At 56.5% G+C, this 11,130-nt stretch overlaps 1 long non-coding RNA gene across 1 annotated transcript; it reads left to right on the forward strand.

Moving 5' to 3' along the window:
- The first annotated feature begins 8,767 nt into the window (after positions 1-8,767).
- Positions 8,768-10,852, forward strand: LOC104677110. Its single transcript, XR_750006.2, has 2 exons — positions 8,768-9,599; positions 10,596-10,852. It is a non-coding gene; the product is annotated as an uncharacterized LOC104677110 (long non-coding RNA).
- Positions 10,853-11,130: the final 278 nt, after the last annotated feature.

The following is an 11,130-nucleotide window of genomic DNA, read 5'->3' on the forward strand; positions in this document are numbered from 1 at the left end:
CTGAGAGACAGAACGGGAACCACAGCTGGACCTCACCCTGGACAACATCGCTACGACCCCCACTGGTCCACCTGGGAGAACAGAGACCCAGAGACAGCCACACACTGTCCTCTATGCCCCTCACTGCCTCCCGGGCCTTTGGGGGTTCTGGGGGTGGCTACTGCAGTTTAATTGGGGCCACAACCCCTAATGAGCAGTCCAACGGCATGGGGGATTGTTCATAGGCACCCAGAGCCTGAGCAATGTGGCAGTAAGTCCAGGGGGCCTTCCAGGGGCCCCCAAGTGACCCAGGCATCTGGCAGAGTCCAGCTGGCCCCAGGGCTCCCAGTCCCAGCCTCTTGCCCCCCGGCCCACTGGCCCTGCCTGCAGCCTCAGTTGTACCACCTGGGGAGTCCCAGATTTCCTGTACCGCCACCCCACACACTTAGTCCCCGAAAGACCTGATCCTGAGCTGATCCTGAGCTCTTGCTAATCATCTGGCTGTCACTAAGCTGCACCACAATCATTTTCAAAGAGTCCCTGATTTTTAAGGCTCATAAAACACTGTGAAATGGCCCTTTTCAAAGATTTAGGGCATTAATGACCATGGAAAAACAAAAACTTGTCCAGGTGGCCAGTTTTTAGTAGCTCCCAATACAAAATTGCCCCCACGGCAGCCCCCACCTGTCCACGCCCCCTCCACTTACCCACCCCAAGTGATTCTAGCCAGGACCCCTGCGTCCTGAGAAACCCTTTCCAGGAGCAGGCTGGGGAATACCGGCCCAGAGGGCGAGGACCAGGTGGGGCAGGGGTAGGGTCAAGAGGCCAGGTCCCAGCGGCTCTCCTGGAGGCTGCAGAAGGACCTGGCTTGGATGGGGGGCTCCGACGCTCCCCAGCCTGTCCTGGCCCGGCCCGGCCCCCTGCCCAGTCGCAGCACTGCCCCGCCCGACCCCCAGACCTACGGGGTGCCCAGTCCGAGCCTGGACCGCTAGGGGCCGCGGGCCTGGCGGGCGGGGCGGGGGCCGGGGTCGGGGGTCCGGCGAGCTTTAATGCGCGCACAAAGCCTCATTTGCAGGTCAATGCCGCGGCACACTCGCCTCTCCCCTCGCCCGGCGCCCTTTGTCCGGCCGCGCCCGCTCCTCGCGCCAGATGGCCGCGGAAATGCTAATTTCGGGCGCCCCTGCCCCCCCACCCCCACGTTTAATTGCGCCTTTGCAGATGGGCCGCGAGTGTGCGCTTCATGCAGATGAGCGCGGCCTCGCCGCCTTCGGGCCCGCCGTGCCGGCAGCCTCGGACCTCCGGGAGCCGCGGCCGGGCGCGCTGGGGCCGGGGACGGGGAGGGGGCCGCTGTGCCCCCACTCGACGCGCCGCCGGGCACGGGCGGGCACCCAGCGGGCCGGGCGCGGGAAGCGCGCTTCTCTCTTTTCATTTCTCCAAAATGGGATCTTAAGTGATTCTGAATGAAAACAAATTGGCCCGCTTTCTTCTCCAAACAGACGCGCGGCGCGGTGGGGGCGGCGGGCGCGGGCCCAGGGCGGCCCGGGCGGTGGGGTTGGCTCCGGGACCCCTTTCCCTGCCCGGCCCTCGCGCCCTCTGCCCGCGGCCCGCCTTCCTCAGCCCTGGGCCGGCGGCTCTCGGAGGCGGCCGGACAAGACGGCAGACGTGGGGGCCTCTTTAACCGGAGTCAAGGATCCCCGGACTTTCTGACCAACCAGGAGCAGAAACCCGCCAGGTCACCCTCGCCTTTCATGACAGAAACAGATTCCCAGCCTGGTCGGAGCGCAGAAATGAGGCAGGCCAGGGCCGGCCTCCCCCACCCCTCCCATCTCCAGCCCCAGCAGGAGCCTGGCCCAGGCCTCTGGCCCCACAGCGCCAGGGGGCATCCTCCGGGAGCCCAGGCCTGCCTCGAAGCCTAGGGGTGGGGCAGGCTGGGCAGAGGGAGGGAGGGAGTTTCTTTGTGATGTGTCCACTTTACTAGCAAAATTTCAACCACAAACTTAGAAAACCTATACACTGGTGGGTGATTCACTTGCTCCATCACCAGCTATGAAGCAGAGACAGAGCCATATTCTGGGCGAGTAAGAATACTCCCAATACAAAACTCAGCCACAGATCTTTAAAAGGAAAAGAGGGCCGGGCGCAGTGGCTCACGCCTGTAATCCCAACACTTTGGGAGGCCGAGGCGGGAGGACTGCTTGAGCGCCAGAGTTCCACTGCAGCCTGCACAACCTGGCAAGGTTGCATCTCTAGAAAAATATCTTCTGATTTTTGTATCCAGGAGTAGCTGCGCGCCTGTAGAACCAGGAAGGATCACTTGAGCCTGGGAGATGGAGGCTACATTGAGCCGTGACTGTGTCACTGTACTCCAGCCCGGGTGATGGAGTAGGACCCTATCGCGAAAAAGAAAGAAAAAGAGAGAGACAGAAAGATGGAGGGGGGGGGAGGGGGAGGAAAGAAAAAGGAAGGAAAGAAGAGAAAGAAAAAAAGAGAAAAAAGAAAAAGGAAAGAAGGGAAGAAAGAAAAAGAAGAAGAAAAAGAAAGAAAAGGAAAGAAAGAAAAAGAAAGAAAGAAAGAAAGAAAGAAAGAAAGAAAGAAAGAAAGAAAGAAAGAAAGAAAGAAAGAAAGAAAGAAAGAAAGAAAGAAGGGAAGGAAGGAAGGAAGGAAGGAAGGAAGGAAGGAAGGAAGGAAGGAAGGAAGGAAGGAAGGAAGGAAGGAAGGAAGGAAGGAAGGAAGGAAGGAAGGAAGGAAGGAAGGAAGGAAGGAAGGAAGGGAGAGAGAAAGAATCACCTGTTCCTGAAACATTCTGTGATACTTTTGTAATTTGCTCAGAGGACTGAAAGTCAATGCAGGTGGATCCCTCAGCCTTGGGCTCAGCTGAGACTGAAGTCGGCAGGACAGAGTGAATCTGGCCCAACTGCCACCAGCCCGGCTCTGGCACCCTGGCCCTGGCATGGCCTTCACAGCTGCACCCCACCATGCCCCACCTCCACCTCAGTGCCCACCCTCCAGCTCCACATCATTGAGCCTGCCCTGCTGCACCCTGGCGCAGGCACCCTGGCTGCCAGCTTTCCTCCACCCATTCCTCCTCTGAGTGCCCTCAGGTCTCAGGGGCTGCTCTTCCCTGGACACCCAGGAGCCTCAACCCTTGCCCTGTGCCACACCTCCCTCACCTGGCTCTTGAAAGGAGTCTCATCCACCTTCCCCTCAGGGTGAAGCTCAGGGCCGGGCCCACACCCCTGCTGGTACTGAAGGCCCATATCTGGGGGACCTAACAGGGGTTCAAGTAGACACCCAGGCTGAGGCCAGAGGGCTCAGCCATCCTTGTCACCCATTCTGCAGGGCACTGCCTCATGGGTGCCAGCACAGTGACATGCCATGGGCTGGGGGTAGCTGGCTCATAGAATATGCATGGCCAGGATGCATCATGGAAATTTCCATGGTCATGGGATGGAAACCATTTCCTATCAATAAAATAACAGGTGCCCCGTCAGAATCCCCCTTTCGTTTCTTTCCAGGAAACAGTTCAAATGGGATGGTTACACCCATTTGAGACAAACATCTCTTGGTCCTAACCCCTTGTGGTTGCTTCATTAACCAGAGGCCTCCATCTTCCTCTGGGGAAGCCAGTGCAGCCCAGCTGCCCTCCGCCCCCAAACCCTCCCTGTGCCCCAAGGTGCCGTGTGGACCCACTGCTGCAATCGCCACATTACCCCACACTTGATGTTAATTTAAACCCAGAGCATTTGAACTGTCTTCATATTCCCTCAGCCACTTCTCAACAACAGTGCCTTCCCAATCCTGTAACCTGGGACCTTTCCCTAACACGTTTAAAAGACACCAGCCGCCTTCTCCTGCCTTAGTACTGTCACCAGCTGCTTGTACTCAACTCTCTGCCAAACTGTTACTTTGTTTGTCACACTCAGATTACGGGTCTCTTAAACAGTTTGTTATGGTTACTTTCAATTAAAACAGTATATGTATGTGTGTGTATACAAATAGATAGATATTCTAATATTTTAAAATAGATACTTTGAGCTGGGCACAATGGTGCACACCTGTAGTCCCAGCTACTCCAGAGGCAGAGGTGAGAGAATCTCTTGAGCCCAGGAGTTCGAGTCCATACTGGACAACATAGCAAGACCCTGTTGCTATTAAAAATATATTTTTAGGCCGGATGTCTATAATCCTAGCACTTTGAGAGGCCAAGGCAGGAGGATCACTTGAGCCCAAGAACTGGAGACCAGCCTGGACAACAGAGGGAGATCCTGTCTCTATAAAAAAACATTTTTTAAAGATTAGCTGGGTGTGGTGGCACACACCTATGGTCTCAGCCACTCAGGAGGCTGAGACGAGTGGATTGCTTGAGCCCAGGTGTTCGAAACTGCAGTGAGCTATGATCATGCCACTGCACTCCAACATGGGTGACAGAATGAGATCCTATCTCAAAAAATATTTTTTAATTAAAATAAAATATGTACTTTGGACTTAAAAAGTAAATGTGAGTTCCATAGATGTGAAAAGGTATAGAGCCCCAAAGTGCCATCTGCGCTTATCTCAGGACAGCAGCATCTATCTGGGGGAGTTTTTACTGTCTTTTTATACATTCCCTTATTGTTTCCTTTTTTTTTTTTCCTACCATGAGCATATGCTGCTATTTCTACAATCGAGGGAAATATATGGCTATTTTCATTTCGGGAATCAAAAGAAATAAAAAGCCCCGCTGGCTTGCCAGCCCTGTGACCTGGGGGCTGCAACAATAACGCCTGGGACTGGCCCTAGCCAGTGAAGGACCCCAGCCACAGCCCATGCCAGAGTCCACTGACAGGACCATCTCACGAGAGGGGCTGCCTCAGAATGGAGTCCTGGGGGTGCCTCAGTAACTAAACCCCCTTGGATGGAAGCCAGGCCAGACCCACTCAGTGCCAAATTCCACTCAGGCCTGCTCTCAGTTCCAGCAAAATTCCGAAGTATATTGTTGTTATCGTTATTATTTTGCAATTACGTGACATTTTTTAAATGCCTAGAGTGTTTTTTCAGCCATTTCCATTAGCTCCTTCTCACTCTGCCCAAGAGACACTTCAGCTTTGTGTCTGCCACTGGGCAGGCTGGCCAAGGCTCAGAGAGGTTAACCAAGCTGCCGAGGTCTCACAGCAACGGAGAGGCAGGTGCGAGAGTAGACGTCAGGGTTGGGCCCAGGTCATCCTGCAGAGCTAGGGGGCGAGTCTCACTGTTGAGCCCTGTTGGGCTTTTATTCGGATTTAGGAATTTTTTTGGGGGGGGCAGGGGCAGATTTGGGAAAGAGAAGAAAAAGTAGGAATGAGAGAAGAGAGAAAAAAAGGAAAGGAAAGGAAAGCCCATGGCCGAAGCAAGAGAGCAAAATAAGCAGAAGACACCGTGGGGGTGGGGCTGGCAGCCCCGCATCGAGAGCCCCTGGCAGGGAACCAGGCCCTGGAGGTGCCCCTGCCTTCTCCCCACACCCTGGCATAGTGCCGGCTTCCAGAGGAGCCTCCTTTCTCAGTGAGGGGGCAGGAGGAGGTGAGACAGCATCCGTGTCTAGACGCTTATCCTTTGAGGAGAACACCAGGGTCCCCAAATGCCACTTGAGATCTCTCTGACATGCAGGAGGCCCCAGAGGCTGTATTTGTCATAAGCCTCAGTCACCACGCCTACCCCCAGCTCAGGAGCAGGTGCCACAGCTCAACCTGACTCTCATGCTGAACCAGGTCCCCAGGGATCTGGACAGTGCCGCTCACCAGCAGGCATCCTGGGCCACAGGGCAGGACGCCCAATCTGGAAGCCCAGTGTTATGGGAGGAATCGTGTCCCCCAAAAGTCATGTGTAGAAGCCCTCATCCCCAGCACCTCAGCACATGACTGTATGTGGATACAGGGTTTTATAGAAAACAGTTAAAATGAGGCCATTGGTATGGGCCGTAATCCAACAGGACTGGGGTCTTTATAAGGAGATGAGCACACAGGCACACTCAGAGGCAAGACCCTGCAGGGACACAGGGAGAAGGTGACGTCTGCAAGCCAAGGAGAGAGGCCTCAGGAGGAACCAGCCCTGCCAACTCCTTGATCGTGGACTCCAGCCTCCCGGACTGGTTGTGATAAACGTCTGCTCTCTCAGCAGCCCTGTCTGTGACCCTTTGTGATGGCAGCTCCAAGACAGGAATACACCCAGCATCCAGAGGGATTACATCTGTCCAGGCCCGCACAGCCAGGTCAGACAGAGAGACCACACCCCAGACCTCCAGACCAGGGGAAACCCCCACGCACCGCTGGCTCAGAGATCTTCTCTGACTGAGCACAGGAAGCTGGCTTCTCCTGGCTGATTTCCCTCAAATGCATCATCCCAACACCTAGAGACACATCGTGCAAGTAGAGAGTCCGCAAAAATACCATTTTCCAAGGTGGAGACAAAAAAAACCATGTGCACAGTTGACATCTATAGGCCCCTAATGCTAATTGGGGACACTGGCATTTGGATCTGGGTGGCTGAGGGGTTTGGTGACCTGGACAATCAGGGCCTGCCTGAAGAACCAGGGGCTGCCGGAGGCGCTGGGCCTCCCTCCCACTCACCGGGGCCTTCATTAACAGCCGCGTCCAGACCAGCTGGAGTCAGCTGATTAGCCCATTCTAAGTGGCATTGGGACTTCCCCCACCCCCTGTATCTATTTTTTCACCCGCACATGTTCAATTCAATTTTGCTTTTGTGCCAGAGAGGCCTCTGATGTGAATGTTTCTGGGGAGTTTTTCCATGTTTCTTTATGTCCTCGAAACCAAAGTCAGTCACCAAGTTTCAGAAAACACCCTCCTGGATTGAAGCGAGTAAGAGGAAAGAAAAACACACAACACAAAACAAAAGCAAAAGAAAACAAAAGAGAAAGCACTGGCTGCCTTTCTACAGAATCCTCCTGTGAGGAGACAATTCATTTCGATTGAAACGTTTCCATTGTGCAGCGTTCGAAACGTGCTCCTCGCGTTGAGCAGAAATGCAAATCCCCCTTTTTCCTTTGATTCAAATATTTAAATTTTCAAATATATATGCTGCGACAATTGAATGGCAGCTGACCTCACTTACTTTCATAGAAGCAATGCGGAAGCCACGGGCTGCAGTTAATCTCGCCAGCAGCGCCCCGCCTGCTGACAGCGGCACGGTCAGTCCTGGGGGGGCGCGGGGAATAATCCTTTTATTCAGACATTTGGCTTAAAAGAATAACAAGGAGGAAAAGCTGGAACATAATTGCATTGCATGGAAAACAGAGAAAGATTTTTTTCTCTCTCTCTAACAAGCTTTCTCCTTTTCCTTCCTCAAAGAACTGGAGGCTCATGGCCAGAGGCTGTTTTCTTGGTAGAGAAATCAGGAGTGTTTTCCTTCCACTATTGTCCCCACTCCCGCCCACCCCCCGAGGGATTTTCATAGTTGGGTTGGCTGCCACACTGGCTCATCCATTCATTCATTCACTCACTCACTCACTCACTCATTCGGCAAACTCGGAAGGAAGACCTACTGTCTGTCCAGTTCAGCTGGGCTGGGGGCGGGGCAGAACCAGACACTCCCCAGGCAGCCTTCCTCTCCTGGACTGGACGCCCCCACAGAGCCATGCCCTGACCCTCGGAGGCACCCTGAAGCATAACTGGGCCATCCGTGCCTGCAGGAACCCCCTTTGTTCCTCCTTGGGGCCCCAGAGCACCTGAGTAAAAGAGTCTGAGACCGGAGGGCGGCGAGAGGGGGCCCTGGAGGGAGGCGGAGGGCCTGGAGGGAGGCGGAGGGGACCCTCCCAGGGCCAGCCAGGCCAGAGTCTGCCAGAGTGGCTGTTGCAAAGTCCTCTTCCTGCAGCCTGAGGATCCCAGAGGACCCCGGCCCAGTCCATCAGCGGGGCTGGGTCTTTAATATTTAAAGAGCTCTCCCGGACATTTCAAGAACTCCCCGACACGATTTTCTGTGATGCGTGGGCTGTCGGGACATCTGTCTTCTATACCTAATAAAGTCGCCCGATGCAGAATGAACTCCCCGGCACCGCTTTGAACCCGGGCTCGCATATGGTTGCTAATTAGCTGGCTATCTCTTGGAGTTAAATGATTTCTTTTCTCGCCCCGTTCGCATCCATAATAGACGCGAACAGAGTCGTGATTGTTTCCCTGTTGCGGGACATTCTGCGCCTGAATGAGCGGGGGCTGCTGTGTCGACGCGGATTTGCCATATGGTTGCGCGGAGCCAGGAAGAATGGGCCCCTGTGTGTGCGACCGGGACGCGGCGGCGCGGGCCGTGCCAGCCGGGAGGAGCCGGGTGCCCGACGGCGCAGGACGCGCGGGCGCGAGCGCACCGTCGGGGCGCGGGGACCCCGAGGGCCAGCGGAGCCGGGCGGCGCGCAGGGAGGGACGCCAGGCCCCGAGGCCCGCTCCCGGCTGACAGGCGCGCGGAGGGCAGTAGGACCGATGCACCGACGGATGAACCGACGGACGTGCGGACGGATGCGCGGACCGCAGGCTCTCCCGCCGCCCCGGGGCCGTCGCGCCCGTGCAGGCCGCAAGCCGCGGCGGGGGCCGGCTCTGCGGCTGCAGCAGCCCCATTGTGAGGCCGGCGAGACAATGGGCGGCCCGAGGAGGCACCTGCTCGCCTGAAAGGCCCATAAATCGCCGCCGCGTCCAGCTGCCTTCCCGCCCCTCCCCGCGGACCCGCTAGCGGGAAGCGCGGCCACGGCCGGGAGGGGGAGGCTCGGTCCGTCAGTCGGGCAGGGCCGCCTGGGCCACCTCCGCGCGTTCCCTCCCGCCTGGGCGCAGCATGCCTGCGCGCCCCGACGGAAGCCCGGCTTAGCCTCCACTCTGGAGTCGGCGCTCCAGGCTGCTGCCAGGCCGGTGGCCAAGGCCCCAACACCACCGTCCCTTCTGCAGGGCACCAGCATCCACCCTCCCGCCGGGCGGCTCCTGGTCCTGGCCCCGGGGGGCTTACTCAGGCTGCCTTTGGACCAGATTCTTGAACTTTTGAACCGACGATATTGCTGCTGTTTGTAACGTCGAATCCTGAAAAAGCGCTGTGTTGGGGAGCAGCAGGCTCTCCCTTGCTCCCCCAGGGCCTGGGAAAATCAACCCACCTCCGCCCCCCGACCCCCAGGGCTGTAACCCGGTGCCTGGTAGCCCCACTGTGATAAACCGAAGCCCAGCACAGTTTGAGATTCGTCCTGAGTTGACTTATGCAGCCCTCCAGAACAGAGGCTGAAACCCGGGGCATACTGGTGAAGCCACACCCAGCCGGCCTGGTCCCAGGCCCCCGGTACAGGGTCCCCTCCACTCCCAGCCGCTTCCCTTTCAGAGCCTGGACTGAGCTGGCAGGGACACCTGCTCAGGGGTCTGGAATCCCACTTTCTGGGCACTTGCATGCATGCCCAGCACCAACTCGCCTTTCTGAGAAAGCAATCCCTCTTCAGAGCGGAGAAGCCGTGGCTCAGATGGGCAGGAAGTGGTCAGGACCCACTGCCCAGGCACCAACTCCCCATGCTACCACCAGGGTTGCACCTGGACTCTTGGAAAGGGGTCGCGTCAAGGTGCAGCCCATCAAAGGCTTCCCAAGAGGCAAGAGGCAAGGAGAAGGGTCTTACTTTAAACAGCCAGCCTCAGGTGAGCACCAGAGATCAGGCCCAGACCTGTGTAGAGAAAAGGAGGCAATGTCTCCTGGCTACTGACAAGGACCCTGAGGCTGCCCTCTTCCCTCTGCATCAGTGACCTTTGTTTAGGCACTGCCTTTCTGTGTGGAAGGAGCAGGACTCAGTCCCAAGACCATTTGGCCACCCTGTGCCCTTGGGACCAGCACGTGCTGGCACCCCGATCCCCCTGGGATTCTCTTCCAGGAAAAGGCTTGCATTCAGTTCACAGGGCCCTGCCAACACCAACCCTGTGCTGGCTGCCTGCAGCAGGCACCCTGTGGGGACCACATCCCTGAGCCTGGAGGAGCTGGCTGAGACAGAGGCGGGCCTGAGGCCAGGCCTTTGCCCGCTGCTGCTCCAGGCACTCCTGGAGGGCTCTGAGCATGCTCCTTGGGTCTCCCGGCTGCAGGGAGGACACTCACTCCCACCCCCAGGTGTCTGGTGCTTTGATTTTAATTATTTCTAGCTTTCCAGTGCCATCTCTTATCGCCCCCTCCCCCGTCCCCTAATAAAGGGCCAGCGCCCCCCGCCTTCCTCTAGCCTCCCTGACATATTAGAAGAATGTTTTTCCATTTCCTTTGATGTCTGTTACAAGTTGCATCTCATTTCCTGCTTGGGCATTTCTGACCTCGAGTGACTCCGGCCGCCGTGGCTGCGTGGCTGGTCTGCTCCTCGTGCCCCACCCAGACGCCAGCTTGAGAAGATTTGGTCCTCCATGTGCCGCCACCGCCAACTCAGTTTCCCCCTACCCTCCCCACTTTGTTTTCTGGGGCTCCAAGGGGGGAGGTCAGGCCCTCAACCCTGTTTCCATGGGGAGGGCTCCTCACGGCGGGTTGCGGGGAGCAGCATCCCTCTATGGGGCGGGGAGGGCTCCTCACAGTGGCAGGGGGCAGGGGGCGCCATCCCTCTGTGGGGCTTCCTAAAGACCTGCATTCTTCCCTTCATTTTTCTGGGATTATTCCCCTTTCAGTGGTTGGCCTGTTCACTCTGCCACCTCAGAGAGGGTGAACCCAGCAGAGGTGTGACGGGAAGCTGGGGAGAGACCCCAGCACCTTGAGCACACAGGAGCCAGGAGGAGCCCAACAGAGCAGCAGGGGCTGGGGTCTTCGGAAACCTGACTCCTTGGGACCCCAAAGAAGCAGGTGGAAAACTGAAAAAGAAAACCACTCAAGTGAGCCACTGGAAAGAAAGCAAAATAAGAGAAAATACATGAGTTGTGTGACATAATTTAACTTGCTTGTTTTTCCATCTTCCTTCCTGCTCACCCCACCACCACCGCGGTCCCATCTAGTTGAGGCACACAGCTCTGGGCTTAAAGGAACCAAGGGACGTGTCTCAGAGCAGTCTCCAAATTGGGTGCTGGAACTGAAGAAACGCAGAGAGGGCAGCGGCTGTGAGAGAGGTTTGCATAAGAAAACAGACAAGACAGAACTTGGTTTTATCGGTTTTTGTTTTGTTTTGTTTGTTTGTTTGTTTGTTTTGTTTTGTTTTGTTTTTAGATAGAG

Source organism: Rhinopithecus roxellana, chromosome 15 (assembly GCF_007565055.1).
Source record: "Rhinopithecus roxellana isolate Shanxi Qingling chromosome 15, ASM756505v1, whole genome shotgun sequence".
In the NCBI taxonomy this organism is placed as follows: Eukaryota; Metazoa; Chordata; class Mammalia; order Primates; family Cercopithecidae; genus Rhinopithecus; species Rhinopithecus roxellana.